Genomic DNA, 15,773 nt, shown 5'->3' on the forward strand with positions numbered 1-15,773 from the left:
TAAATTACATGAGAGAAACTTCTTAGGAAGGAAGCAGGTCTGTTTCGGTTGGTGATTTGGGAGGTTCACTATCATTCAAGCTCTGGCAGCCTCCTTGTTTTGGCACCTGCTAAGGCTGGTGGCTGGTGGCTGGTGGCTGGTGGCTGGTGGGCGGAGGGATAATTGGCCAGTGAGCTAGGAAGCAGAGAGGCACAAGGGGCATGGGCTTCCTCTACCCTCTCTGGAGTCTCTCCTTGTGAAAGCCGTCAGGATCTGATCCAAGGGTTGCCCAGCAATGAAATCCAATGCAATCACTTTCCAAAGCCCCGCCTTCAGACGCCATAATTGGATCAAGTTTCCGCCCTTAATCCATCAACCATTAACATAAGACTTTGAGGTTTAAATGTCTGCATGCACTTGGGAAGCCAAATCCTGTCCAATGGCTACCTCTAAAGAAAACAGTTAAATTTGGTGAACAAAAACAACCTCAAAAGCAGGTGTTTGGCAAAGCTGTTAAGACACTGGGGTGCCTGTATCCCATATCTTGTGAGTCCTGGCTTCAGTCTCCATGTTGTCTTCCTGCTAACATGTACCCTGGGACACAGCAGGAGATGGTGCTGTAGCATAGTAGGCTAAGCCTCTGTCTGTGGCACTGGCATCCCATATGGGCGCTGGTTAGACTCCTGGCTGCTCCACTTCCAATCCAGCTCTGCTATGGCCTGGGAAAGCAGCGGAAGATGGGCCAGGTGTATTGGGCCCCTGCACCTGCCTGGGAGACCTGGAAGAAGCTCCTGGCTCCTGGCTTCAGATCAGCCCAGCTCCAGTTGTTGCAGCCATCTGGGGAGTGAACCAATGGATGAAGACCTCACCCTCTCTCTCCCTCTCTGTAACTCTGCCTGTCCCTGCCATCCATGTGGGAGCTCTGTCTCCTGCCCCCACCATCTTTTAAATAATAAAACAAAACAAAATATCGTAAACCAAAAGACGATACTAAAGTACAGAGCTCAGGAAGAGGATTTCATCTGCGAAAAGGAATGCTGTGTTTGGTTGTATTGGACACTCTGGCTGAGACACCAGCTGTGTGTGTGTGTGTGTAGGCGGTGGAGGCCAGCTACCAACTAGCTGGAAGGTGGCCCCAGGACTTTTAATACAGTCCTTTAAGATAAGGGGGGTGGGCCGGCGCTGTGGGCCAGCACTTGGTTAATCCTCTGACTGCGGCGCCGGCATCCCATTTGGGTGCCGGGTTCTAGTCCCGGCTGCTCCTCTTCCAGTCCAGCTCTCTGCTGTGGCCCTGGAGTGCAGTGGAGGATGGCCGAAGTGCTTGGGCTCCTGCACCCGCATGGGAGACCAGGAGGAGGCGCCTGGCTCCTGGCTTCGGATCAGTGTAGCGTAGTGGCCATTTAGGGGGTGAACCAATGGAAGGAAGACCTTTCTCTGTCTCTCTCTGCCTCAATGTCTAACTCTACCTGTCAAAAAAAAAAAAAAAAAGATAAGGGGTGTGTGTGTCTGCAAAATAGGCATCCCAGCTCTGCCTAAAGATGCAAATTACCTATTTGGGAAATCCTCTTGGACCACAGAAAAACTCCCCATAACTGAGAAAATATTGTAGTTACAAGTATGCTTCTTGATTGCAGTCTACATTGTAAGGAACAGCCTCTGCCTGTCCTGCCTGCTGCTCCCTTGCAAGCACATGGCAACTGTCACCCTAATAAGAAGGGGCTGTCACTGTAGGTATAACCCTCAGCCCACCTATCTGGCTGTACCAGTTAATGCTACTTTTCTCCACTTGTCTACCACCTCCTGGCAGTCAGTAAGTTTGTCTTTGATCCTTATGTTTCTCAGCTGTGTCTTTAGATGATTGGTTTTGTGGTAATTGGAGGGAGATCCTTGTTTAGTTGGCGATGTGTGGTGATTTCAAGTTAGAAGTAGACTGGGGTGAAAAGGGGGTGGGGTAACTCCATTTATGAGAAGGATGCAAGGGGGTTTGGAACTGAGTTGTTTATAGTGGGGCTCAGAGGCAACTCAGGGGCTTTAAAAGTTGGTGGGTACCAGTTGGCTTGGTTCTTTTGGGACTTTTTAAAAGTCAGTCTTGCGGGGGGGGTGTCTTTTTTTTTTTTTTTTTTTTTTGACAGGCAGAGTGGACAGTGAGAGAGGTAGAGAAAGAGAGAAAGGTCTTCCTTTACCATTGGTTCACCCTCCAATGGACACTGCGGATGGTGCGCTGCAGCCGGTGCACCGCGCTGATCCGAACCCGGGAGCCAGGTGTTTTTCCTTGTCTCCCATGCGGGTGCAGGGCCCAAGGACTTGGGCCATCCTCCACTGCACTCCCGAGTGCAGCAGAGAGCTGGCCTGGAAGAGGGGCAACCGGGACAGAATCCGGCGCCCTGACCGGGACTAGAACCCGGTTTGCCGGCACCACAGGCGGAGGATTAGCCTATTAAGCCACGGCGCCGGCTTTGTCCTCCTTTTTTTATTAAGGTTTATTTGAAAGTCAGAGTTGGGGCTTATGGGAAGAGCTTCCATTTGCTAGTTCATCCCCCAGGTAGCCATAACAGCAGAGGCTGGGCCAGGCTGAAGCCAGGACCCAGAAACTTCATCTGGGTCTCCCCTGTGGGTGGCAGTGGCCAAGGCACTTGGGCCAACTTCTGCTGCTTTTTCCCAGGCCATGTGCAGAGAGCTAGCTTGGAAGTGAAGCAGCTAGGACACAAGCCTGTGCCCAAATGAGATACAGGGATGCTGGGATATGGGGATGCAATCATCCAGGGATCAAGAGGGGGCAGGAGCCTGGATGGAGATGACCAGAATTTCATCTACCTCATGACCTCTTCAACAGGTCCGGATTAGATTCAAAGGTTTGAGAGAACCCCGTTGACACAGCCTCTGTACGTAAAGGAACTGGTGTGTTCACAGTGGTGGCAGAAAGAGCTTAGTCGAAACATCTGTCTGAAAGGCAGCTGCAACCCTCTAAAACAGGAATCCTAATACAAAGGTAAGCCCAGCTGGCCTGTGGCAGCAACCCCAGGTTTCTTGGGATGGTAACTGTCATGTGATCCTGAAGCAGCTCCGAATTACACGTGAGAACGATGGAACTCAAAGCAAACATACTATTCATACTTTGGTGTTAACACTCGCAATAGTCTGTGTAAGCTGGTAGGTACAGTGTTTGCAGGATTTAGAGAAAATGCTGTATTAGAGGATCTGACAATATTTCACCCAACAAGAGCCTAAGTTCGACATTCTCTATTTTCTGCTGCTTCTGTGACATGCTGGTCCTGACCCATGAAGCTGTGCTTCTTCTGTGGGTCCTGGCCTGCAATCTGAAAAACGAAGGTGATGGCTAAGGGTTGTTGTTGTGTGTGTGTGTGTGTGTGTGTGTTTTTTTTTTTTGGACAGGCAGAGTTAGACAGTGAGACAGAGAGAGACAGAGAGGAAGGTCTTCCTTCCATTGGTTCACCCCCTAAATGGCCACTATGGCCGGCGCACTGTGCCGATCGGAAGCCAGGAGCCAGGTGCTTCCTCCTGGTCTCCCATGCAGGTGCAGGGCCCAAACACTTGGGCCATCCTCCACTGCCTTCCCAGGCCACAGCCAAGAGCTGGACTGGAAGAGGAGCAGCCGGAGAGAATCCGGCGCCCTGACCAGGACTAGAACTAAGGGTTCAACTTTGAGGACAGGCTGACCACTTTCAGATCTGGCTCTATCTTGTACCATCATGGTTTGGGCAAGTCACCTTGACATATTCTTCTTTCTACCTGTCCAGTGGGATAATCCCACCTCATGGATTCCATTTGAGAAATAAATGAGAAAGGAGGTAATGTGTGTCAGGAGCTTAGCACAGGGCCCGACACATGCTGCAGACTCTTAATGTCAGTGGATGTGCTGACCACAGGATCAAAGCATTATGAGGAAACACTTCCTGGAGGAAAGGTCATGACTGGTGAGACCTGGAGGAGGGTAGGAATTTTCCAGAAGTTTCCAGCAGGGAACCAGAGGGAGGGGGGACAGGTGAAGAGAGCTCTGGGCAGAGGGAGTAGAGCTTCCTGGCTTGCGTGACCCAAGCATCTGTGTGTGACCTGAGAGAGGTCAGAGATGGCAGCAACGGATGATGCCGCCTCAAAGAATTTTAGACTTTACCCTCAGCACAGTGAGATCTTAGCGTCTTACACAAGGAACCACCACTCAAGCTGTACAGAACGGACAGGAGCTGGCAATCCCGTGGCAGCGAGGCCAGAAGACTCTCAAGAACATCTCCATGAGGCCGGCGCTGCGGCTTACTAGGCTAATCCTCCGCCTGCGGTGCCGGCACCGGGGTTCTAGTCCCAGTGGCCCCTCTTCCAGGCCAGCTCTCTGCTGTGGCCTGGGAAGGCAGTGGAGGATGGCCCAAGTGCTTGGGCCCTGCACCTGCAAGGGAGACCAGGAGAAGCACCTGGCTCCTGGCTTCGGATCACACCAGCCTCAGCGGCCATTGGAGGGTGAACCAACGGTAAAGGAAGACCTTTCTCTCTTTCTCTACCTCTCTCACTGTCCACTCTGCCTGTCAAAAAAAAAAAAAAAAAAAAAAAAAAATCTCCATGAGCGGTGACAAGTGCCGGAGCCAAGCTAAGAACCGACAGGGAGGGGGCAGGCTTCATGTTCTAACTGGATGTAGGGGGCTGGAGGCAGAGGAAGGAGTGATGGATCAATCCCAAATTTCTGGCTGCAGCACATGGGTGGTCGACGGTGGAACCCACTTCTCTTAGAACACGCCGGAGAAAAAGATGTTCAATTTCTGGATATGTGGATTTCTGGGGCTTCTGGAATCTTTTTGAAAAGTAAAGCTGTCTGATTTTAAGCTGTTTCTGACACCCTTTGGGATATTTAGCAAGTTCTCAATGCAATGGTTCTTACACCACGATGTGCAGAACTAAGACGATGGGGGTGGGAGTGGAGGTGTTAAAAACGCATGTTCCCAGGCTGAGGAGAGAAGATGCTGGAGTTACCATTTGGGGCCAGGATCTCAACCATCAGCTTGAAAGATTCTGAAGGTAGTCTTAAATCACAAGCCACGAGCTACTCTGCCAGCGCGGGGCTGTTCCCACTGTCGACCCCTTCCTACTTCTCAGGCACCTGACTGGGGATCCCCATCGCTTCACACGGGCTCCAGGAGAGCAAGGACTTTTGTCTTGCTAACAGGTGCATCTTCAGAGCGCCCAGAGCAGTATCTGGCACAGACAGGGCCCTCCAGAAACGCTCGCCCAACGAAACGAGCGAATACATTAATATTCGGCTTTGTGCAAAAACTTTGCTTTTAATCGTCCGGGCAGGGTCTGAAACAGGGACGCCAAGTTCATCCCAGAGAGGGTGAGGATAGCACCGGCAAAGCAGCGCCGAGAAAGAGCTGCCAGAGCCCCTCTCCGTGGCTTAGCCACCTTCGGGAGGTCCTAAATCCCCAGGCCGGGGGGCGAGAATTTCGCTCTTTCCACACTAGCGACCATTTTGGGCGGCCCGCGCCGCTCCTCTCCGCGGCGTCCACGTTGCGCCAGTCCGGTCGCTTTCCCGGCTCCAGCCCCAGCCAAGGCTCCGAAACCACCCGTGAAAGCGACGAGGCGGCGGAGCAGCCCGGGGCCGGCAGGCGAGCCCCCTGCCCGGCCGGCTGCCGCCGCTGCCGCTGCCGCTGCCGCGCGACCTCACCATCATGGCGGCCGCGGGCGGGGAAGCCGAGCCGTGCGTCGCGTGCGTGCTTCCCCCTCCCTCCCCCTCGGCGGCGGCGGCGGCGGCGGCAGAGGCGGCAGCGCTCGCCATTGCCGCTGGTGGCAGGAGGCTGCGAGGAGCCGGCGCGGTCGCAGTCTCCACGGCGCAGGCCCACGGTAGCGCAGCCGCTCTGAGGTGAGTGCCCTACCGCGCAATCTCCAGCTATTTCAGCCCCGGCGCAGCCGCAACACGCCGCCCGCCCGCCGGCCGGCCGGCCCGCCCCGCAGCCGGCACCCTGCCGCCCCCGGCTCCGGGCCCGGGCCCCCGCCGGATTCGGCCCGCGTCGGGCGGGGGGCCCCGGCCCGGCCCAGTCAAACCGCCACCCCGAGGATGCGCAGGCCGCAGTAGGCCCCAGGCGTCCTGGCGGGCTCGGGAGGGAGGCGCTGCCCTCCTGAGAGCCCCGGGGTTCCGGCCTCCCCCGCCGCTTGAAGCTCTCGGGGCCGCGGCCCTCTCCCCGCCGTGGAACCCGGGGCCCGGCCTTTCCGCGGGCTCGGGAGCGGGAGGCCCCGGAGGGCGCTCCGGGCTCGGGAGCGGGCGGGCGGGCGGGCGGGCTGCGCGGGACCGGAGCCGCGGCTCCCTGCTCGCCCCCTCGGCCTCTCCGGGGTCTCGTCCTCCGGCGGCGCGGCGCGGCGCGGCCGGGGCGGGCGCGGGAGCCGCTGTCTCCGGCGGGAGAAGGGGCTGGCTCTCCGGGCCACCTCCGGAGCTTCCCTCCCGCCGGGGTGGCGTGGGCTTGTTACCCAGGTAGACCGGGGGGACGCTGGAATATGGCGCGTTGCCCACCTTCTTGCAAGTTAGGAGGCGGCCCGGGCGGCAGTTCGAGGAGGAGGGCGCAAAGTCCTTTTGTACGCAGAAATAAGGAGCGACATTGTATTTTTTTTTCCCCCCAGCTGAGCAGAGCCCACGGAGGGGCCTCGGTTCTTCGGTGCCTGGGGTGGTGGTCCCTCGGGTGGGGAGTTAGGGGGCAGCGGCACGCCACTCGAAAGGAACCGAACCTTTGCTACTGGGAAGACGGGGGGCTCTGGGATGGCCTTGTGCATGTCACCCCGTACCCCCAGCCTCTCCGGGGGTTTGCTTTGAGCTCCAGTGTGCACTGATGTCTTCCGCCTCGCTCACCTGTTGTGTCGCTGCTGCCGGTCCCGAAGTTTCTACGGTGCATCTGCCTGTGCCCACCAGAACTTGAAGTTGTTTTAAAAAATCTTTATATTTTTAGGGTTGCGAGCGATTATCTGCGCCATCCAGCTGGAGGAGCTGTTGCCTGTTCTTGTATGCCTTCTTAAGGATTAGATTAGAATATATTAACTGCTTACTTGGGAGCTGGTGTCGGTGGTGCTGAGTTCTTTCTGTTGTCGGAGCAAAAATGTACGTTTTCTTAAGCGTTTGGGGGCCGTGTCTTGGGAAGCCCCTTCGGAGAAGAGATGTTGGGAGCGGACCTGTCAGCTTGGCGGGCGTTTGTCCCCGGGCATCCTCTGTGCTGACGGTGCTGCCTTTTCCACCCGGTCTCTGCGGCCCGGCCGTTCAAGATTCCTTTTCCTTTGGCCTTGAGCAGTAAGTTCTTGGGTTGTTCCTCACTCAAGGGCAAGGAGGGAGGGAGCGCACTGGAGGTGTTGGGAGTGTGTGTGGGTGGTCATTCAGTAGTAGTCTGGCTCCTGGACTTGTGTTTGACAGTTCTTGACGAGCCTTCCTGTGAGGTAGGGAGAATGTGGCTAGTTCTGTGTGCACACCTGAGTGATTTCCCGGTGAGTGCAGAGGCGAACATAGAACTATTGCGTGTAATATCATAGTTTATCAGCGTGTGGATCCTCAGTCATGCACAGGACTTTTGTGTCCGGGGGCTTTATTTTTCTTCTGAAGAGGGTGAGACCCTGACTTTCGACAGGGCCCATGACCCAAACAGAGGAAGAATAGCTGGTTACTATTTGGCTCCTCCTTACTTGAAGGCTTTTGATTCATCACTATCAAAACTCCGCGTATGTTGGTGGGGGGCAGGAATGATTTTTTTGCTTAGTATTTGTTGCGTTTTCATTATTCTCAATCCAGGGATTTTTATACAGATTGTTTTCTTGCCTTGTTTTAAGGAAATTTAGCTCTTGAATGTAAGAGATGGAACTGTAGGAGTTGGAAGTAGTGATGTGTTAGAAAGGATTAAAGAAGGAAAGATTTCCTCCCAATTATGTGTGTTCCAGTGGAGCCCTAACTATAGGGCTTTTGTTTTATCAAATCATAATTATGCATCTATCACTCATTTTGTTAGGGAGCTGAAGACCAGGTTCCCGTGACTGAAGTATCTGGATTTTCATGGCCTGTCCATGGTAGATTGATCCAGCCCACTGGGTTGTCATCAAAAAGCAGTTTCTGAAATGACCACAAATAAGTGACTGTTTTTTTATAAATAAATCTTTTTTAAAATTTTTTATTATTTATTTTTATTTTTGACAGGCAGAGTGGACAGTGAGAGAGAGAGAGACAGAGAGAAAGGTCTTCCTTTGCCGTTGGTTCACCCTCCAATGGCCGCCGCGGCCGGTGCACCGCGCTGATCCGATGGCAGGAGCCAGGTACTTATCCTGGTTTCCCATGGGGTGCAGGGCCCAAGCACTTGGGCCATCCTCCACTGCACTCCCGGGCCACAGCAGAGAGCTGGCCTGGAAGAGGGGCAACCAGGAACTGGGACTAGAACCCGGTGTGCCGGCGCTGCAAGACGGAGGATTAACCTAGTGAGCCGTGGCGCCAGCCGATAACTGAGTTTTTTTCATGAGTGTTGGAAAGGGTGCGCTGGGTTTTGGTTTCCGGAGGGATTGAACTATCAACCTTCAGACTCACACTCTTGAGTTTGACTCCTGGAGAACAGGAAGTATCCATTAAGCTCTGTCAGGTGGACAGCCCAGTGCTTCATGGTGAAGCAGGCTTATTCATCCACTTAGTGTTGCTGTGAACAGTTGGAGGGTGAGGGAGAACTTCCTAGGCTGTTGGGTTTCACAGATGTCTGATGCACCCCTTGTGGGCCCGTAGGCAGAACAGGAAATGGAATGGTTGAAGTTAGATATCTGTGTGTGATGCTTGCCACTACATATTTAGATACTATTTAGGAAATCAGGCTTAGAAATAAGTACCAGTGTTTGGTTAAAAAATTAAAATATTTATACACTTAAAGAATATTTTCTATTTCTTGTTTTCCCTGCGATCTGAAGTTGGTGTTTTCAGCCTGAGCTTACCCAAACACAGTTTCCCATGAATGCTTCATAAAACAGCAATGAAAAAGAAACCCACTTGTTAAGTTTATTTTAGAAACATTTTATTTAGACCAAGTTCAGTGCTTCTTGAATCTCTGGATACATGTGTCTATGTATCATATAGTTCCTACCTTATTAGCCAGAGGGTGGATTATCCACTTTATTGGGTTTTCAGTTACTACTTTTATTCCTCAATATTCTAAGGTGAACAGGCTGGAAGAGAAATAGTAAAAGGCAGTGAAACAAATCAATTTCATGTGTCTCTAGAAGATTACAACCACATTGAGCTTTGGAAACTTAATCCTAGAGCAACAAGAATGCTTTGTTTGAGTTATTTTAATGCAATATGGACAAAACTTGGAAAATAAATTTATTATATATGCCTTGGGAAATGTATTTTTTAAAGTGCAGTTCAAAATTAGGCTAATGTGTTTTCAGCCCCACTTGATGCCGTTTAGTTAGTAAAATACAAAAAAAGCCTTCATCATAAGGTTTTTATGTGTAAAATATTTAAAAATGTGAATATATGACATCACAGTTTTCTGTGAACTGAAAAAAAATGCAGAAGCAGCTTTTATAGAGATGTTCTAGTATATTTAAAAACAAACTAGTTGCAGTTAAGGCAGACCTACAACACTTTTGATCCCTGGAGGCGAAACTGTATTATATCACTAATAGCAGCTACTTAGAAGATAATCTGATGGTGAGGCATCCTCTCCCAAACCCCAGACGGAGCAGTGCGCTTTCACCAGCCGGAGGAGAGTGTGTGTAAGACTCCAGCTGCTGGGCCGCCAGGTGATTTCTTCAGGAAGCCACGGGAGATGCGCGTTCGTGCTGAGGGAAGATCAGTGGGAGAAGAGGGGAAGGGGACGATGCTGGTGGAGTCCACTTTTATCGGTGGGAGGTGTGTGTGGAATGTTCTTAAGAGAGGTGACTTAGGTGATTTAGACTGTATTATTTATGGTAACTGCATTTTAGCATGTATAAGCGTAGCATTAACATGAATTCAAGCGTGCTGATTTCTGGGGTTACAGATATGGAAAGTTTGGCTGAGACAGTGTCAGTGGACGTTTTCTTAAGAACTCTGTCAGGGGTGCCTGTTGGATAAACTGCCAGATCTTTGGCAGAATCATCATGAAGAGTGAGCTTTGTATGCATAGATGCTAAGAATATTTTTTCAAAAAGAGCTCGTGTTTTGCTTTTGGTTAAGTCTTTGCTTTTTAGAAGCTTGAGAGTCTGTTTTACTACTGCTGCTGAATGCTAATGTGGTTAGGCTGGCAGCTAAACCTACAGAGAACAAGAGGAAGTGAGGAAATGTTCTCACGAAGCATTGCTTAAAACCGAGCAGTGGACCAGAAATGAGGAGCTAGGGACCGAGGGACCTAATTCTTTCTTGTTTTGTGTTCAAAGGAGAGTGAGGCATACCCTTCATTGAGACATGAGCTCCCAAAGTGTGTCCTCACTTTGGAATTTTGCCATTCATTCACTGGACATTGATGAAAGACATAATATATTCTGGGCATGTGCTAGGTGCTAGAGTAATAAGTAAACCATGGGCTAGGAGGTGAGAAAGATATGGATTGACCTGATCAGAGTATTATGTGAGTAGAACTTGTTGAAAACCAAAATGGGTCAATTAAAGGGTAAGTGGGGTTACAGGAGAACAAGTAAAGCTGGGGAAGACTTCGCGCTGGGGAGGACTGAGTAGGACTTTGAAGAGTGAGCTGATGTATTACTGATGGAGAGCGAGGAGGCTGGAGGAAGGGCGTCAGTGACCGGGTTTGAGACGCGGCCAGTTGCTTACTGGAGGTGGAGAGTAGTGGGCAATGAAGCTGATTGGGAGGAGTGCAATCCCATATTCATGAGCATAGCGGGCCTTATTCTATAGGCATGTGGGAGCTGTCAGAGGTTTGAGTGGGAAATCCACTCTTGAAATTTGAAGTAGCAGAAAATAAATTCTGGAGATTTTGCTTTATGATTATCAGAATTGTATGGGGAGTTAAAAGGTTATTCATAGTTTGGTTCATGAATGATGATGTCTTTAAAAAGACAGGGAATGCATAGGAAGAATAGAATTTGAGGAAGAACACAGTAGTGTATGATTCCAGGTGTGTGCAGGTATCTATGAGGAATCAAGAAATGTCAAGTAAATACTTGGATGTTTGCATAATGCCGAACACAGTATACCAGGAGTGAGGAGGAGCTAAGGGCGATTTCGGGAGTGTCTGTGTTTGAGTGAACTGGAAGAAGAGGGCCCTGGGGCCGGCTGAGAAGCAGTGGGTGGCCAGCACACGGAAGCAGCAGGTGATGGCGGCCCCAGGGCAGTGGGGCGACTGCGGTTCACAGTGGTGGATTATACACTGCAGGGAGAGCCGGGAGAGAGCAGCGCAGGAGGGAAGGCTGCTTGCCTGGCTTGAATACTTTACGCTGTGAGTGTGTGTGGACACACTGCACTGAACCCCATAGAAATGTACACATACTGCATGTGAATCAAAAGTTCTAAATGATGCTTTTTTTCAAAAAGAAAAAAATGGCTGAACAGTTAAGCTAAATGGTGTGGGGTTGAAGAAGCCGAGGAAGGTCTGAGAAAAAGGAAGTTAGCGTCATGAAACACTGCAGGGTTCATTGGGATAGAAATTGGGTTTGGCTGTAGAGATTTTTCTGAATGTATATGTAGTGACAAGTCATGATCATTTAGACAGTAGATTTCTAGAGCTATATAAATACAGGGGAGGGCCTATAAAATCCAATTTTTAATCGAGGACCCAGCCTTAGAAATTTTTGTTTCTCCCCTTCAATGTCAGTGGCAGCCTCAGAACTTTGGGAGGTGACCCCCAGTGACAGGGCTGTGAAAATCTCCATACTGCTGCATTTTTCTGCGTTAAAATTTTATTTATTTGAGCAGCAGAAAGAGATGGAGAGAGTGTGAACGCTGAGTGACCAAGTGTGTGCATGCTTCCATCTGCTGGTTCACTCCTCAGATGGCCACGACAGGGGACTGAAGCATGGAGGTGGAACTCAATTCAGATCTCCCACATGGGTGCCAGGAACCTAATTACTTGAATTACCATGGCTGCATTAGGTCTTAGGTCTGCATTAGCAGGAAGCTAGTGTCGGGAGCTGGAGCTGGACAGTGAACACAGGTGCTCAGATTTGGCATGTGGGTGTCTTAATCCGTATCTTAACCTCTATCTAACCCAGTTGCCTGCCCCTGCCAACATTTAAAAAAAAAAAACAACACTGTATTAGAAGTCTTAAATTCTGTGATTTAGACAATTAACTTCAGTTGAAGTCTCGTAAAATTCAGATTCCCCTGGAAGAGCTTTGAGGCTTTATGTATTAATATGTAAAGTTCAGGGGCTTTTATGCTGGGGGGGGTTGATTTTTGGTGTTCATTGATCTATTTTGAACATATAACCCTGAATCTCTGGGAAATGGATGAGAACTTGTGAGTGCCTGTGTGGTTTTTGGGGCGAGCATTCATGACTTCTGTGAGATCCTCCAGGGGCTTTGGGCACAGAGAAGCCAAGGGCTTTTTCAGGGATGCTCATGATTGCATCAATTGTTGATTGCATCACTTGGCTGGAATCCATTATGTTGACAGCTGGAATAGATGAAGGGAAAGAACCTTAAGTAGGTTTCTCAGATGAGGAGCTCTGTAAAGAAACGAGACAATTTGTAGAGGTGGGAATAGGAACACCAAAGCAAAATCACTTCATTTCAGACTGGTGCCCCCTGTTCTGGGTGCCTTGTTTTTTTGTACTCTAGGATTCACACTAGTAAATGACTGTTTACATACTACAGATACAGTACGCTTTGTGGAAGGGATTAAATTGCTATTGTTTTAAAGGGAAAGTTTTTTTTTTAATAAATGACACTTTATTTATTTATTTATTTATTTTTTGACAGGCAGAGTGGACAGTGAGAGAGAGACAGAGAGAAAGGTCTTCCTTTGCCATTGGTTCACCCTCCAATGGCCGCCGCAGCCGGCGCATCGCGCTGATCCGATGGCAGGAGCCAGGCGCCAGGTGCTTTTCCTGGTCTCCCATGGGGTGCAGGGCCCAAGGACTTGGGCCATCCTCCACTGTACTCCCTGGCCACAGCAGAGAGCTGGCCTGGAAGAGGGGCAACTGGGACAGAATCCGGCGCCCCGACCGGGACTAGAACCCGGGGTGCCGGTGCCGCTAGGCGGAGGATTAGCCTAGTGAGCCGCGGCACCGGCCCGGGAAAGTGTTTTGAAAGCAAATTGACCCATAGATTGAGCTCATAGAAAATAATTTTTTTTAAAAAGATTTATTTGTTTGAAAGAGTTACAGAGAGAGAGACAGAGAACTTCCATTCACTGGTTCACTGTACAAATGGCCATAAAGGCTGGAGCTGGGCCAGGAGCCAGGAGCTTCTTTTGGGTCTCGCACGTGGGTGCAGGGGCCCAAACACTTGGGCCATCTTCTGCTGCTTTCCCAGGCCATTAGCAGAGAGCTGGATCGGAAGCAGAACAGCCGGAACTCACACCAGCATCCATATGGGATGCTGGCCCTGCAAATGGCAGCTTAACCTGCTGTGTCACAGCGCTGGCCACAAAAAAAATTATTTTTAAGTTAGAAATTGCTTATACTTTGGAAAATTTCTAAAGGGACAGATGTTTTAGTCCAGTGATACGGCAAGACATTGATTTGCTCCTTGCTTAATTTTTTAAAATGATATGTATGTATGTATTTGAAAGGAGGAGCAACAGAAAGAGAGGGAGAGACAGATTTACCATCCACTGGTTCACTCTCCAGATGGCTGCAATGGTTAGGGCTGGTGCAGCCTAAAACCGGGAACCTAGAACTCCATGCTGTTCTCCCACACGGGTGGCAGATGCCCAAACACTCGGGCCATCTTCTGCCTTCCCAGGTGTTCCAGCAGGAGGCCGGGTAAGCAGCAGAGCCGCAGGACTCAAGCCGGCACTCTGAGGTGGTGTCCCGCATGGCAGCAGCTTAGCCTCAGCGCCAGCCCCCGGCTTAACTTTCTTATTCATGAAATGAAAATTTGACCTATTTTGTAGGGTCCTTCTGAAATATGACAGTTAGGAAATTCAAGATGATTTAATGCTAACAGATTGCTGTTTTTCATGTTTAAAGTCATGAATAAAATTTGGAAATTAAAATGCATTATTTATAAGTGCTTCATACAAGAAGTCACTTGGTTTCCAAATTATTTCATTCAAAACTTTGAGTAATCAGTAATTTTTGCTTCCTCTAATCTTTGGATCTTGGAAATTAGGTTTGCAGACAGTTGTGTCAGCCAGATTCCAGTGTCTGGAGTAGTGTTCTCCAAACTTTTGATTGCACCCTCACAAGCAAAATAATAAATGCAGTTGCATTGTTTTATAGGGTACCCTGATAAAGTATTGGTAGATAAAAGATGAATAAATATATTGGATAATCTTAAGCATAGAAAACTGGTGTTATGTTATTAACGATTAACTTGTGTTGCTAGATTTTTTTTAATTGGCACATAATGATTGTACATATTTATTGTAGAATGTATTTTGACACATGTATATATGTGTAATGATGAGATCAGGGTAATTAGCATAATCTTCACCTCAGATGTTTTCTTTGTGATGGAAGCATTCAAAATTTTCTCTTTTTAACTAATTTATAATATCAACCTTTGTAGTTTCCACATAGGAGTTAGTGTGAGTATATGAGTGTGTGTTATTATATGCTTTGCTTATTTTACTTAGTATGTCTGCTAGGTTCATTTGTTTTGTCACTAAGTGGATTATCTTTACATTAATTAATAGACAAAGTGAGTCCATGTAGAATTGTAATGTTTTGTCTTTTCCTTTGGGCATGTTTGTGTTTTTTTGGGTGAATTGTTTTTCATGAAACAAATGTGAAGTAAATTCTTGGTAATGGATTTTCCATGTGAAAACAGCCCACAAATCAACTGAGGTTTGCTAAGAACACTAGAACTAGTTGCTTGACCCAGAGAGCCTCAAGTGCTAAGTCTAAAGAGGAAATAATCCTGATATGTCACCAGTTATGTGCCTGAATGTTTTGATTTTTGTCATCTTGAGTGTGTTGTTTTTAAATTTTATTTATACTAAGGGACCATATTTTATGTATTCATATGTATGGTTTTGAGAGCATAATGCTACTTTCCACCCGACCTTCCCTCCCTCCCTCTTCACCCTTCCTTTCTTATTTTTAATTTTTACAATGACATACTTTACATTTACTTTGTAATTGCAAGCTTAACCTCCCACTAAATAAAGAATTCAACAAGTAGTAAGTGGAGAACTGCTGTTCCTTAAGAATATAGACAAGGACTTGGTCTTCTTCAGTTTTTGACTATTTCATGAGTTTTTCTACATTGAAGTTTTTTTAGTGAGAAATCCTAGAAAGAACTTACTGCCACCCACACCACCACATCAGTGGTTGTCTTTGTTTTATAGGTGATGGTCATTTTGCTTTTCCTTCTCACACCTTCAGTTCTTCAAATGAGCTTTAGTGAAAAAGCACTGGGGCTGGTGTGGTGCAGTGGAGTAAACCTCTGCATGCATCACCAGCATCGCAGATGAGAACGGGTTTGAGTCCCAGCTGCTCTGCTTCTGATCCAGCTACCTGTTAATGGGTCTGCAGAAGCAATAGGTGATGGCCCAGGTGTTTGGGCCCCTGCCACCATGTGCAAGATCTGGATGGAGTTGCTGGTTCTTGGCTTCAGTCTGGCCCAGTCCTGGCTGTTGCAGCCGTTTGGGAAGTAAACCAGGGGTGGACAATCTCTCTGTCTCTCTCGCTCTGCTGCTCTGCCTTTCAAGTACATACATACATAATACATTAAAAAATAAA

At 48.9% G+C, this 15,773-nt stretch overlaps 1 protein-coding gene across 9 annotated transcripts in view; it reads left to right on the forward strand.

Moving 5' to 3' along the window:
* Window positions 1-5,707: 5,707 nt before the first annotated feature.
* The window catches only part of NRF1 (nuclear respiratory factor 1), a 157,213-nt gene continuing 147,147 nt past the window's right edge, over window positions 5,708-15,773 (forward strand). For 4 of the 9 annotated variants that reach the window (XR_007920753.2, XR_011387447.1, XM_051849782.2 and 1 more), the window contains exon 1: window positions 5,708-5,842. The gene's annotated coding sequence lies outside the window, so the exon portion shown is untranslated. Of the gene's footprint in view, window positions 5,843-6,668; window positions 7,253-15,773 lie in introns of those variants that run through there. The other 5 variants (XM_070071307.1, XM_051849775.2, XM_051849781.2 and 2 more) reach the window with 4 other exon arrangements.

This window comes from Oryctolagus cuniculus, chromosome 3 (genome assembly GCF_964237555.1).
Source record: "Oryctolagus cuniculus chromosome 3, mOryCun1.1, whole genome shotgun sequence".
Lineage (NCBI taxonomy): Eukaryota > Metazoa > Chordata > Mammalia > Lagomorpha > Leporidae > Oryctolagus > Oryctolagus cuniculus.